Source organism: Liolophura sinensis, chromosome 1 (assembly GCF_032854445.1).
Source record: "Liolophura sinensis isolate JHLJ2023 chromosome 1, CUHK_Ljap_v2, whole genome shotgun sequence".
NCBI classification, from domain to species: Eukaryota; Metazoa; Mollusca; class Polyplacophora; order Chitonida; family Chitonidae; genus Liolophura; species Liolophura sinensis.
In genome coordinates this window covers 43,278,376-43,294,083 of record NC_088295.1, presented here as the reverse complement: position 1 = coordinate 43,294,083, position 15,708 = coordinate 43,278,376, and the positions used below count along the sequence as shown (strand labels likewise).

Genomic DNA, 15,708 nt, shown 5'->3' with positions numbered 1-15,708 from the left:
GAGGTCATCCAGGGTTAGCGGCGCTCCATTCCTGTTAGCCTTTCACTACGATACATCACAAGAACAGGTCCTCTCAGCTAAGGATGGATGGATTGTGTATGGCTATGAGCCAGAAGAAAACACCAATTAATTACAGGTAACATCTTCACTATCTTGTCCTAGTTTAACCAATGATTATTGCGGAGGCAGCCTTAGCTCACTGCTTCAGGGTATCCACCCAGCAAATCCTTTTCATGTCATCTACTTCTAATGTAACAAATTGTTTGTGATTTGATAACTGCTGTGATACATTTTAAACAGAATTGCTTTCTACAGGTTTGTGTCCTTTTTCAAAGTAAACATTTACACATGTGTAGAATAATAAAATAAACTGTAAACAAAGAATTTGTAAATGTACAAAACCATAAGCTGCTGTTGACAAATTTATGTCGTGAACTTCATTGTTCTATTTTCACCAAGCATAATGCTGGTCGCCTTTGTACAAGTGAAATATTCTTAAGTACGGCGTAAAACACCAATCAAATAAATAAAAAAAATAAATCTTCATCGCTCTTAGTTCTGTAAGCACTGTTCAAATTTTAAAAATAAATTTTTTGAATTTTTGGCCTCCTATGAAATCTTGAATGACTAATATGTATTTTAGTATTCAACCAGTAATTTACATATTACATATCAATACACCTGTACTTTAAGATTTATTGCCCACTGTGGCAAAGTGCATACTATTATAGAGCCGTGTGGATTTCATTGAAACAAATCTACGCTATGTAACACACCCCTAGTAAATTTTTTCACATTCAGGAAAGAACTAAATAAGGGTACAGTGATGGCGAATCATCAGTACAGACCTTACTTAGAGGTACATGTACATAGCCCACAAGTCAGCCCATGTGTTTGGTTAGAGGCAATGCCTATCTCATAACATCTAACCTAACTAGTCTACCTTGAAGAAATGCCTTCACTTTCATGTACATACACACACACACACTCTATACTGTTTAATTAAATATATATTAAACCCGCATTCTCCCTTCACACACACACACACACACACAAAAAAGGAGCTGATAATTTGCAGGTTTAAGCTTAGTATCACATGTTAATTGAAAGCAATAAAGCTGGCTCAGGAACTAAGAGAAATCAGGGCACGTGTTAATGTATGCTAGGCATGCTCTGCTGAAGATAGTTAATCAAGATGGGGCCAAGTTACAAAAGCAGGTTACAAAGGCCAACTCCACAGGGCACCCCACTCCCACTGATGGACCCAAGGGTGGGCAGTTTATGGACACCAAGGTGAAGCCGGTCCATGGGAAACTTTGCGCAATTAAGAAGGTGCAGTACATGTAATTCTTCCAGGAATATTATACTGGTACAATTAACTATATGTATTAGTCAATCACCTGCTAAGGTAATTAATGTCAAACATCAATCTTTCATAAAAATTATCATTACATTACATCCTTGCCAACATCAATGTCCAAATCAATCATTAATCAAAGGTTTAAATATAAAATCATAAATTCTTGTAAACCAGTGATGTGCATATGAATATTAACTTTTGCTTCACGAATACCAGATCTTTATCAAATCTGCCAGAAAATAAACTTCATTTCTTACAAGTAAAATTCTAAAACTGAGAATTAGATGTAAAGGTGGAACATGGAAATTGCCCAATAAATTTTTTTTTCCATTGAAAACATAAATAAACCTGTCTACCATCGCATGAACTAAGGAAACCCTCTTTAAATGTTAAAACCTTACTAAATAAATATAAAAAAATTTAAATCCACCTTCATGATTAGTTTTATTATTTTGAATAATATCTGGACCCCTCCCCCCCCCCCACCTCCAACCCAGGGAAATCTCTTGAAAATGGTGCTAGCCAACAATCTAAGAAATAAATAAATATAATAATCATCAACCTCAATATTGTTTAATCGCTGAATATTGTTTACATCTGGTTGGTACTTATTATGTTGTGCTATTAAGTGAAGATACAATAACTGATCTTGAGAGATTATTACTGCGGGACATGTGCTAAATGTCTCCTATAGGCACCATTTACAGACAGAAAATTAATTTAAACCAATACAGTGACATAATTAAGGCCTGTGTATAAACATCTAAACCATCAAAACTTTTGACAACAAGATGATAATAATTTAGGGTTCAGGTGAATTAGAAGGTGAATAATACTGCTTAAGGATTTTTATTTTGGGTCATAAAAACGATCATTTTGTCACTGGGTATGAGTGGATAAAGCAGTAATAAAACGATCATTTTGTCAGTGGGTATGAGTGGATAAAGCAGTAATAAAACGATCATTTTGTCACTGGGTATGAGTGGATAAAGCAGTAATAAAACGATCATTTTGTCACTGGGTATGAGTGGATAAAGCAGTAATAAAACGATCATTTTGTCAGTGGGTATGAGTGGATAAAGCAGTAATAAAACGATCATTTTGTCACTGGGTATGAGTGGATAAAGCAGTAATAAAACAATCATTTTGTCAGTGGGTATGAGTGGATAAAGCAGTAACAAATAAACGAGTGGCAAGAAAAGGCCTGAGAAGACGAACAGCTTGAGGACTATCTGGTGACAGCAGTTATCATCGTAATTAGTACTGCAGTCACAGGCGGTGATCTCTAGATAGCGCACTCATGAAAATACCTAATGATTTTCTACTGATAAAACATCCCAGGCTGTAAACACTTACGCATCGGCTGTAGGGGAAAACGGATTCTTCACACGGAATGTGGTTCTGCCTTAATTCCTTTGCTCACAACAACAAATGCAGATTCCTTTGGTAGAGCATCCTGAAGAAAACACAGAAGGAAAAAGATGAAGAAAACTAGCAACCTTACAAAACTGCCATACTGAATCTGTAAATTAATGATGTATATACAAACAAATAACATAATAATTAACACTGAAAAAAAGATACTTACTGTAGGAGAGCACAAGCTCTCATGTTATAGTATGTGTAGTCCTCGTGAATATCCTACACAGTGCTAGCATGTTACGGTACATGTCCTGTAAGTGGTATCTCCAGACTATGAATGCGTACATAGCATATCTGTACAGTCCCTGGGCACAAATCTAAAGCCCAGTGGGCAGTGGAGTACGACTCAAATCAGCCTCGGCCAGTCAGCTTGGCTCACCTGGAGTGTGTGGTGAACAGGTATAATGCCCTGCAGGCCTAATGGTGTGAACCGGGTTAGCTCTCCTAACCAACCATCACTAGCGAAACAGCTAGATCACAGGTAAAACCCCTCCATTATACACTATGATAAACCAGTGTAATTCGTCCTCGTCTCACCACATCCAACAGCTAACTACTGGTATCAACAAGTTTCAATGGAAATAGAAACTGCACTAGAGCATACAACTAGCCTTTAAGCTGGGCCATGTAGTCTAAGCTTGAGTCCTGTGCTCCCCATGAGAATGCCCCTCTCTGCCAGTATACCCAGCGCACATGTACACCCTGGTTTGGCTCTGACTGGTACAGTTACTAGTCCATTAGAGAGGTAATGAATCCAGAGAGCCTCATGGATCAGCCTGGTCAAGGAGAAGACTGAAACCTGAGACTGAGTAGCTCACCTATCAGAGCATCCCCTAGCACCACATCTGCCCTGGCTCTGTTCATTGTTCAATGACACCATCCCAGCCACAGACAGCTTGTCCCCTGCTTCACTCCCTTCAGTAGGCTATCAGAACAGGGTCTACCGGAGAGGTATCAATCCCAGCTATGAGGCCGGGATACCATAACACAATCAGCTGTGGGGTTAGCTAGAGAGAGACTCTACACTAGACCCCATGGCCAGCCAGCCATGCCCAAGCCCAAGATCTTGTACCCCAAACACTCCTCAGGTCGTTTCACCCCAGGGGTTAGTGGGTTGTGACTAAGGCTCTTGGTTCATACCCAGGTCTCGGGACAATCTTTAGCAGCATCAATGTCCAGTGGGTCAGTGCTGGGCCAGTTTTGTCTCCACCCAGAGACTCATTAAAGAGATAAGGTTGGAGACAGTCGCTGTGCAGTCTGGGGTTAGGATATTCTGCCTTTTAACACCTTATCAAAACCTAGCTTCCAGACATATAGATCTCTCAGACCAATTAGTGAAATTCTCAAGTAAACTAGTCAGGGTTTCCTTAACACTTGTCTGGTCTTGAAAAAAGCCACAAGAATGTCCAGGAATAAGAATGGTATGCCTGGTGAACATGAATAAAACATAGCAAAACTATATTACACCTACGTGTATGCGCTGTCTTGACAAACTGCAAACTGATCCCTTGAGGATGGGGTTAAAGACCAGGTTTGGTGATTTGGTGGTGGTGGTTGGTAGGGGGTTTGGGTGAGGGAATTGCCGGTCATGCTTGACTGAGGAAGTTTTCATGTTACCAGGGGTCCCAGCACCTGCGGGGTGAGTGTCTATTGTGTGACAGGTAGACAAAATCACCTTCCAACACCAATCTCTCCTTTGTCCACCAATGACATACATGTTCACAGGGTATACTGACAGGAAAACATAGCTTGACACAGTCCCTGTGTGTGCTCCACAGCTACATGTACTATTCGTTTGGTCTTTTGTGATATTACGTTGATTAAATTCATCAAACAACTTCTCATATATCTTAATTTTCATAAAGTTTCAGAAATTGTTCTGGCTAAACTGTTGAGGAAAAAAAAAGGCTGTAAAAAAAAAAGTGCAGTGTAATAATAGTAAATCAGCACAAGTCCAGATGATATACCACAGCAAAGGTGAAAAACCTGATGTACAAATTATGCAACGGTAAATCTCATATTCACACATATTTCTGACGCATATTTTATGTTAAAATTTCTCCCCAGTAGAAAGTGAATACTGTAATTGTTTCTCAAAGTTTTCTCAACAAGGAAAACACTCATGTGGAGAGTGATCACAAGTGCGACAGGTACAACCATGAATATTCATAACTGAGCCAAGCTGGTTAGAGAACATTAGAGATCACTTGGACAGATCATGTCTGTGACGACAACCATCAATTGAATGGCATAAATCACTGCATCCAGTGAACCGTGATTGACAGAGCAGGCCAAAAGAAGAACTTCAAATAGCAGAGCTGGTGACGAGTTGAGGCGAGGTGATAAGACAGTGCAGGATCCTTCGTGGATAAACTCTGCATACATTAACACTGATTATGGGCAATAAAATCGAGAGGTAAATGGAAATGAGTACACATGATGACAGGCTGCATTATTAACATGGATGAAAAAAAAATATATATATATAAAAACGATAAGAAGAGGGAAAAAAAATCAGGAAGACACGTCTTTGACCCTTTTGGTCGGTCGTAAACATCTTTAAGATGACAGAGTAAGAGAGTGATTGTATATCACTGGGCATGAGCAGGCATAATGAAGACTGATCATACGAGTCTCACCTGGTCAGAGTACATGTACCCTTGGTCAGGTTTTTAAAGTACAGCAGAACATAGGTAATCAGCCTAAAAAGACAATACTCCTAAATTTTCCCAACATTTGATAGCTGCAAAAGTGGGCTTAAAGTAATATAAGTACTTTTAGCCTGGCAAAATAGTCAAAATGGATGACAATGGCCTAACACTACATCATCCATATCATAGCGATGCAATATACATGAAGTGTGATACAGAAAATAAATTTTGTCTATCTCTACAATAATCCAAACTCATTTAAGAGATTTTCAATGAAACGTGAAACCAAATCAGACTAAAAAAAAATCCCAGAAGATTTTAATGTGAAGATTGTTTGATATATAGAGTTTAATCTGTAGATCTTAATTTATAACCACAGCTATAAAATCTGCAATTATGTTGTAATAAATAATGAGTCTCGTCGAGATTAATTTTGGAACATTGGTTCTTAATCAAAAGAGTAATTCAGCCAACTTATCCTAGGTAGAGATTAAGTTACCTAAAGAACATTATTTGTAAAACTGCATGGACTGACTCGTACAAACATAATTACACTGAATTTTAACATTTTAATCAATAGATTAAATAAAACCAAGAATTTTTAGCTCAAATATACCCAGTGAAGAAAAGGTTTTTCTATAAAATGGTATTTAATTACTTTTCACAAATGTTGTTTAATAAAAACATTGCCTGTGAATTCTTATTTTACCTATATAGAATGAAGTTCAACAATAAAATATTCTTACTGTTTTCACGATTAAACCTTCACTCATATTTATGACCAAATTCCAACAAAAATGTTATTTCATGTATGAACTAAGTGTCTAATTTACATAAACAGTGCCATAAACACAGCCATACACTTATTACAAAAATATTCCACAAAGTATGAAGTAAATTGTGAAATTCACAAGGACAATGGCATGCATAGCTATCATAACTCCAACTATATGACCAACTTTGCATTATTCTTCACGCTTACCACATATAAACAGCTCTGTTTCAGGAAATGGACATAAGGTACAAGTAGGCTGATGGACAGTTTAAGTGCTCTATGGGGATTTATTGGGATTCCCAAGCTTAAGAGGATTAATGACCCCAATCCCATTAGGCTGAGATGTAAGCTGTTGGCCCAGTAGCAGGTGGGTGTGAATTTGAGTGTAATACTAGTCTGGACGAGGATTAGCTCTATAACAAACATTCCCATTCACTTACATTGCTATGTTTTGGGATGTGAGAAGGGGGGGGGGGGGGGGGGCTATAGCACACAGGATATCCTTAAATTTTTTTTTTAACTCACTGAACAGGCATAGTTTAAAAGTTACAAAAACAAAATTATCGAATATCTATTAAGCTATGCTGTCCATGAAATCCCTCATTAAAAGAAACTTCATTTTCGATAGAATTTATCAACTAATTAACACAGTTTTCAGAGTTTCTCAAGAAGGTGGGATGAATCATAATCCAATGTTTAAGAGGAAGAAATTAAATACATGCTTTTTTTCTCTCTAAGTGATATGTATCAAAACTGGATCCAACTGATAAATATTTAAACATGCAGAAAAAATAGATTAATCTGATTTAGCCTGAAACCTTACTACCTGAAATTTTACCTTCGCATGGTTGCGTGTAGCTTAGCTGCATCTGCTGGTGTATACTTAGAGTACATCAACAGCTTACTTAAGCTGAAATAATCCACAAAAGTAAACTGACGAAAACATACTGAAGTGGTTTTACCTCTTTATGAGGACAGGGCACAGTGTGTTAACCAACAGCAAACAAACAAATGATTTATCTTGCGTACAATAACAGATACAAAGTTTCTATTAGAAACGCCAGAGAAACAGTTTAGCTTAGAAATTGCAGGTTGATAGCGGCCCTTTTACTTACCTCTGAGGGTAGCATGGACTGACAAGCAGATTGAGGCGGCTGTCCGTCAGAGAGCCCTAGGGAGGTATTAACTGAAGAAAAGGAAGTCTACAGCCCTACAGGTGTGAGTAACGCAATACCTGAGGGTGTCAGCCACTCAGGGGCTAGGGGAGGGAGCCCGCGGTCCACGCACTACATCCCTTACTTCCATTTATAACCAAACCCTGCGCTACAACTACGCATAACCATGAACCTGTAACTGTTACAAAACATCTGAAACATTCACCACTTTGGATGAGTTCAGCAATGGCACTTTAGCATTTTCATCAATTTTAATTTTGACTGTTGGCGTTGAGTAGTTAGGCTGGTTCGTATTCATCAACATTTTTTGCTAACTTGATCCAAATACATGTACATCTATACAGATGGTACACAGGACAAAAAATGTCAACTTTCCTTTATCGTCTATGAAATACAAAACCCAGTGAGTTTGCCTTCTGCAAAGTGAATATAGTGCTCGACATTCAATGAAATCAAGATTATGTTAAATAGCAAGTCCTTAACAGAATCGTCCATATGCATCAGTGATCCCACATTTTTGAATGATTTGACATTGAAGTTAAAACCCATATGTAGAGAAACATTTTTGTACAAAACGCCTACAGTATCAATTATTGATACAGACAAAACTGATACAATATACTGATTTCACCATCCAATTTAAACCAATTACATGTATCACCTACCTTAAGAAGCTTAGCATATACACCTGACACAGTGTGTTGTCACCACACAAGGAACAGAACACACACCTTGAACTAGTAGGCTGATACCAGCTGGTCCTTGAGCCAGGAAGGAAGTACAAAGGTCACAAATTTAATTCCTTGTCAGGACTCAACTTGTAATTTAGACACTGGCTGCTTATGCCCATGCAAGCATCGAACAGATGTGTCCTACCCTTTCTTGTCTTTTGAGTTAACCTCCGTTTTATGTCTTTGGCAAGACCATGTACATGCACAAATACAGTCCAGTACTTGTACAAACATGGAAATGCATCAGCAATGTACTCCTATACTTAAGAGCTTCTAACTTCTGTCAGGCAAGTTATGTTCATATCTTTGAAAATTGCATCTAACTGCTGAACACCAAGTTTCCTATCTTGAAACATTCACAAAAACTTATTATTTTCAAAGCAAATCAGATTTAACCAAACAAATAGCTCACTCATTTTATGACTGTAGATCATGGTCAAAATGACTTCCGATGGAAACTAGGCATAGATGTAGTTTGAGGGGAAACTGAACATAATTTCTTAATTATTAGGAAATGAGAGGAATTAGCAAATGCCAGCTTCAAACATGTCAACCTAATTACTTAGAAGCTGAAGTCAATTTAATGCATGTATTGGTCCACACGACCACCCAAAGCCCACAGATTCATTAGTGAAGGATGGAGTAATGTTAAAACAAAATCTCTGTATTAGTGGTCCATTCATTTACGCCATGGAAATAAATGGCCCAAGAGTGTCAGTAAAAGGCTTAAACATCATCAATTTTGGTTAGAGCCATGTAAAACACCCTGCACAAGCATATAAACATGTTAATCTGTTGCAGAACACAGTACTTTGATAGTTTTAAAACCAGATAAACATTCCAGTCTCCATTGATCACTGTTCTCTTGGGGCAAGAGACTCAAGAGTACATGTTAGACACTGGGTCAAACTGGGGCTGTAAGGCTTCTGGGATCACCTGGGCCATTTATCTTGATTTTGCCTACAAGTTTACACCCAAGGACCTTAGGGTACAGCTGGAAGAGTCATCATCAAGACTTGTGCTCTTGATCAGAGGGAATACAGGCTGTTGGAGAGAGGAGCTTTCTGCCTAGCCCAACCCCCTCAACCACTAGTCCCTCTTTGTTCTTTGGGAACAGCAAGCTTACTGTGTTACCAGGCTGGTCCAGAAAACCCAGTAGACCAGGATTCAACCCAGAAGAAGAACGTCAACAGTTCCCTGATTACTGCCCATGGACTTGCTGGCATATTAACTCCACCGATCAACAAATCAAGTACACCAAAACATGGCAGCCATCTTGAATCCATCTCTGACAGCGATGCAGATGCAGGGAAACAAATGAAGTTACTCTTGGACATTCTAAGAAATAGTTTACTTTATTTTATGTTTTACATATTGGAGCATTTAAGTGATACATATGAGGGGGAAAAATGATCAAACCAGCAAGGTCCCTAAGAAAGTGCCTAAGTACTGGGACAAAACCAAATACCCTGCTACCAAAAAATATTGACCCCAATTAGGCTGCGGCAAAAGAAAAATATTCAACATATTCAGGTGTCCTTTTTAGAGGACTAAAGAAATGGGCAAATTCAAGCGAAACACTCTTCATGGAGATTGTAATCTCTTCAACTCAAACTTTATGTAAGCAATCACCAAGAGGTCAACAGTTCCAGAGGAAACCATGAAACCAAATATGGTCACCCCTGCTGGAGAGTGGCTCCTAAACTTCAGGCAGCACCACCATGGAAAATATGACCTATGAGCCAGAGATACCATTGTAGATTTTCAGCTTTCTTTCCAAGGGTAGCAAAAGGTTGAGGGCTTGATAAAGTTGATGTGTATGGGCTAAGTAAACTGTAAAACGGCTAAGTGATTATCAGCAGTTATATGGAGGTTGGCTGGAGATGGCGCCCCTACTGTGCTGATCATGGGATAAAAGTCAACTGGAGCCCGGTCGTTCTCCTGACTGACATCCTGTCTGACATGAAACCACATGGAACACCTATCTGAATCAGCTTTCTACCCAATCTCATGTTATTCAAACCTTTTCCTGTTTGTTTAAACTCTCATCAGTTATATCATTTGGATTTAGAACCTAACTATACCCAAAGGACAGCACTCTCCAGTGTGCAGGACCACGCCAAAAGAGCGATGGGCTAAGAAAAACACGACAAAATTTGTTTTCTTAGATGGAAAGACGGTTCTCTCTGTCTGTCAAGGAAGACCAGTTAACTATTACATCTGTATAATTGCATTACACATTTATAGCACCACCCTGCTGTTCCAAAGACAAATCTTATGTACAGTAATTATCTAACCTCATCACATGACAGTTTTGTAATTTGATGACATGGGTTCGGTGAAGTCACTTTGTACAAAGAATATTTCGATAATCTTACTGTCATAACAATCAAGCGATGTCATTTGTCATGAGAAATTTTCTGTCTACTTTCGTAATAAGGAAAAACTTTAAACCATTTTCGTACTAACAATATAGAACTTGCAAACGTAAGACTTCTGGCCTCATGCTTGGTATCCTTCCCTGTCCTCTCTTCATTCTGAACACTGTGTCTTGAACAAGGGTGACAGTGAGGCATTTTGGAGGGAAAGTTGCAGAGCGTTGGCTCTGCTATTTTCCTAGCAGAGCCCACGGAATCTGTGATACTTAGATCAGCCTTGCAATTCACAGCTTCAGAGCGGGTGAAGGCTGTTACAAGGTGTTTACACATGTTGGACCAGCATGTTTCTATAGCCCTATGGCTGACCAGCATCCTAACCTCCAACCACACACCTCCCCTCTTCCCCAAACACATCCCCTCTACTGACAAAAACACCAGCTTTAACACCTCTCTCACATTTGAAAACAATCAGGAACGAAACTGGGTGTGCCAATGTCTCCCGTAACTCTCTATGAACAAGCCACTGAGTGCACTTTTATTCACATGCACATGTGTGCACATTTCTATGATACAAATTACATTTCCGCAAAGGTTGAATCTCTAATTACATACACCTGGATTTACATATGGAAACAAGACTAAGCCCAAAACTCAGAAACAAGTTCTGCCAAAGCAGGTAGAAGTGTGTTACTTAGTTGACACATGACATGAAATCGCTAAAAAACAGAAAGGTCTGTTTTTATCAGGTGCTCATCATTCTACTTAGCCAGTGCTGTGTGCCAGGAACAGCAGACAGATGCAGCTATTCGCATATAAAGTGAAAATTTACAGCAGTCGCTGCACTTTCAAAACTGGCAGAATCGAGTCTTAATAATATGGGTAAACAAGTTGACAAACCATCTTAACTTGATCCTTCTATGAATGCTGGTATTTCAACCAATGCATTTTAAGCCTAATTTCCAAATTTTTAGTTTTTTGTCTGTTTTAGTGTTTTGTTCAGATTCTTATCTGTCTGATGGAAAGGTCAAGCGAAATCGCCATTTTTCATGAAAAGCACAAGATAGTAATAGCTGCAATATCCACTAAAAAGTCAATGCCATCTTGTTCTCTAGCACCCTTATTAAGTGCCTAGCCCATGCTAAAAAAAAAAAAACAGCATGTCAAAAATTGACTGACCGATCGACACATGCACTGTTTGACACAGCTACAATCAATCCTGGTGAACAGCTGTGATACAAAGATTTAGTAACACATGTACAATTCCTTCATTTCAAATTGAATCCCATCAGTTGTAGACATTCAAATATATGTACCTACCTGCCTCGTCTGTTGTTGTTGTTGTTGCTAACATGTATAGAATGCCTTTGTAACTTTGTGTAGGCCCGTCTACAGCAAGTCTAAAGGAGTCTAAAGTAATGAAAAAGGACAGCCCAGTATCACTGTCGAATGCCTAGTACATCTCCCCTTTATCACCATGGTTTAGAGTCATGTCTTTCAAGTGTGACTGAAACCATGTCAGTCAGATTCTACAGAATGTGTCAGGCTTTGGATAATAGGCTGTGAGAAGATAAAAATTTTGATCTCTTAGGACTGGGCCATGCAGATCAGGTTTTCAAAAGATCTGCCAATGGATGGATGACTGCTGTAAAAACTGGATACATTGGCCAGGAGAGATCACACAGGTCAATGCCACAAAAGTCTGAGGGCCAATGAGTGAGTGGCAAATGTGGCAGCATCTCTCAACACGCTACAGTTGTGGGAGAAACAGCTGGGCAAGGTTGTGGACAGATTTCCTCTTGCAAACTCTGAACTGCCACAGAAGAAAATTCAACATCAACATCGTGTGTATGTATCCAATGTCAAAGAGTCCTGACGCCTCACCATGACAACCTAAAATGGAGCTTGGGTTGCTAAGGGCCAGCAAAAGTAGATGGAGTCAGATTTTGACCTCAGACTGCGAAATTCAGAAATGTGCTTCGATATATTTATTGTACATTTTTCATTATTTTGTACAGACATTTTTATCACAAGACATTTGACACAGAGATATGAAAACCCTGGTGAAGTGAAAATGCAAAGTGTGTGGCAGTTGTTCAATTGTTACTGATCAACTGTCTTCACTTGAACGTCAACATGCAATCTATCTGCATAAATTTATATCAATATATCAAAAAAGAAATCGCAATCCTCAGAAAAAAATGAGTACAGGTACCTATATTATGTAAACTACTAAAATGCAATCCAATAACTGTAATTATTACATGAAATGCATGTAATTTAAAGGACACTACAGTTTACTTATAAATGACATGTTCATTTTCCCATCAGTTGCCAAATACTTAAGCAAGTTAGCCCGCCCCCCCCCCCCCCCCCCCCCAAAAAAACACAAACAACTATGGTATTCAACAATGCTAACCACATAAAAACATCAAACAGGAAACTACTTCCCCCAAAAAACAACTTGTAAAGAAAAGTGTGTAAATAATGGACAGCAGGGGAGGGTAGAAGTCAAATAATGCATTTTAGACGGGATAGTTAATTCTCGCATGTTACAGATTCATGTTCTTTACCACAAAGGCGAGATAAAAAATGTTCAAGAAGTTAAAGGTGATGGCCAAATTAGCCACGTACAGTTTGAAATTGGACACAACTGCAGCTATAAAAACTGTTTAAAAGGCAACTTTCGGAAAGTTACTTAATGAACTGTCTGGAATTTCTGCCACTAAGTTATGACACCAAAAAGGAAAAGAGTCTAATCAGTATAAACCCCTTGTCCCAACCATCTACTGATCCAATCTTGCCTGAGGAGTGTCAGCTGCCAATCAGAAATTATAGCCTAACAAATAACTATGAAGAAAAAAAAAATATCACATACAAACAACCCCTCCCATAGTAGCTCCACTTGAAGTTTACAACTCTAGTCTCTTGACAAACCCTGTAACAGTGTGAGCTGTGGGGACTGGGGTAATTTAATAGGGGCCCAGGAGAGGGTAATTGCAAGCCCTTCGCCACCAGTCTGACAGCGCCACTGTCTGCTTCACTGAACCTCAAAAGCAAACGGAATTGGACTGAAAATTGGAACCCCTTTACTATTGGCAAGAAATAGAGCAAGAGGAGAAATAAACTTGATGCCTTTGAAACAAATTGTAGGGTATAGGAAGGAACAGGTCTAGCCAATGTCACCTCTACAAACGGCTTTGTGCAAAGAAAAATGGGCTGAGGACGGGATGAAGAAAAGAGGTAAAATTAGAAAAATGTCCGTGCTCAGCGTACCTTGGAGAAGGTGTGAAATTAAAAAGCAGAAGATCAAAGCCTTACAGAGTGTAGATAGAAGTGCAATCCTGATGATAGGGTTAGGCCTGTGAAGCCATTGTTCAGGTGCACAAAGTATACTACAGGTATCATCATAGAGTACACTGATTTACCACAACATCAAAATCAACTGTACCTGCCACCAGCAAATACTGATTACAGGTCAAAGTCGTCTTCTCCTTTTGTTAATAAGGGTTAGCTAATAAAATCCCTGACCAACAGCTTTATGGGGGGAACTAACTTACCTGTGAATTGAACGCTAACACCTCAAGTTCTTTAAGGTGAGGCGGCATAGAATTATAGAAGTATCAAATTATTTTTTACGAGGTGTTACAAAACAGATTCTTTCGCTTTAAGTACAAAAAAATACTTTGATTCCAAGCTTTCCTTATTAATGGCCTCTATGAACTTGATTAACCCACTGCCAAAAGCTTGTTTAATACTTTTTTGTATCTCGAGTTCCTTCGTTATACCAATCAGTGAGGCATGGGAAAAAACAGATTACCCATGTCTAGATGGTTCAGGCGTTTCAGGCAAAAAGTCTCGAGTCATTTTTGAGATGGAAAGAAAAAGCATATGAAAATGTAACAACTATTTTAAACACAAAATCAATGTTCCTTCAAACAATCTGAATGAAAACAACGCTAACATGTGGAAATACAGTAGATGTGGTAGAAGTTCTAACCTATATGTTAATGGCCTGCAGACGGGAGGGGAGGGGGGTGCCTTCAGAACGATGGGGGACATGTAAGTGCAGTTTTGGATGGCTGTATCCCCAGGCTCGTAGACATACCTCACTCAAACACCCCAGCACCATTGAGTGCTTACAGAAGGAGGGGTGGTGGAGGGGTACATGTACTAACTCAGCACCCAGTTACTTAAGCCAGTGATACAATACTACTGTTTTGTGTTTTAATGATCCATATATAATATGCTTTTTCACAGCCCATTTCTTCAAAAATCCTTAAAAATATGACAAATTAAAAAATATTGTAATAAATTTTTGAACCGTTTACGATTTGAACTTCCAAAATTAAATTTTACTTAAAATTTTATTACAAAGGTATTTAATGAGCAACAGTCGATCAGTTTAGTTTCTAATCAGATCTTACACCCTGAACTAAAAGAAAAATAAGCATCCATAGATGTAATGGTTTTGAAATCTATTTCTATTCCACAAATAAAACAAAAAACCACAAAAAGCCACTTTCTGCAACAATTGCATGCAGCTCACATGACAATGATTTAATCATTAACTCTACTGCGAGATATTGTTCCATCTGACTGCGTTTAGTATCCTTAAAAGTGTTTTCAATACAGTTATAATACACAACAATGTGAAACAAAATACTAACTTGTGTGAACAACAAGAAACATTCATTGACAACATCTGCCAATCTTCATTACTGAAATGTTGAACAAAAATAACCAGCTCATTTGCATATAATGTAACAGCTTATGCTCTGATAGGACAAGTGGTGTGCTATTATATCCTTAATTCTGACCTGCATAGGGACATCGCACAATAGGCTAGCATGTGAAATGCCTCCACAAACAGGCATAGATTTACCTGGCTAAACAGCTCCAAATTCACAAGAATTCCTGTCAACAAACCGAGGTCTTAAGTAGACAGAGAAAAGGTTTAGTTTTGACATGATAATGGGCCATGTTTCATTGTGAGTGTACACGGTCTTCACATAGTCTAACACAGCCTCTGACAATAGTCACCGGGCACTGCTCAATGGACTGCAAACCAATTATCGTGTGCAGACAAGATTACGTATCCATACAGCCGTCATTGCCCCCTCAAGACAAGATTGCATGTTAAAAGCTCACCTGAGTTTAAGCACATCTGGCAATCGAAGTACAGTATATCTTTCAAATTCTCAATTCCACACACGCTA

The 15,708-nt window shown here is 38.7% G+C and overlaps 1 protein-coding gene across 5 annotated transcripts in view; it reads right to left on the bottom strand.

Annotated features, from left to right (window-relative positions):
- Window positions 1-15,708, bottom strand: part of LOC135481790 (cell adhesion molecule-related/down-regulated by oncogenes-like) — a 100,983-nt gene that overhangs the window by 42,961 nt on the left and 42,314 nt on the right. For 4 of the 5 annotated variants that reach the window (XM_064761496.1, XM_064761499.1, XM_064761500.1 and 1 more), the window contains exon 4: window positions 2,717-2,816. The gene's annotated coding sequence lies outside the window, so the exon portion shown is untranslated. Of the gene's footprint in view, window positions 1-2,716; window positions 2,817-3,600; window positions 3,617-15,708 lie in introns of those variants that run through there. The other variant, XM_064761497.1, reaches the window with a different exon arrangement.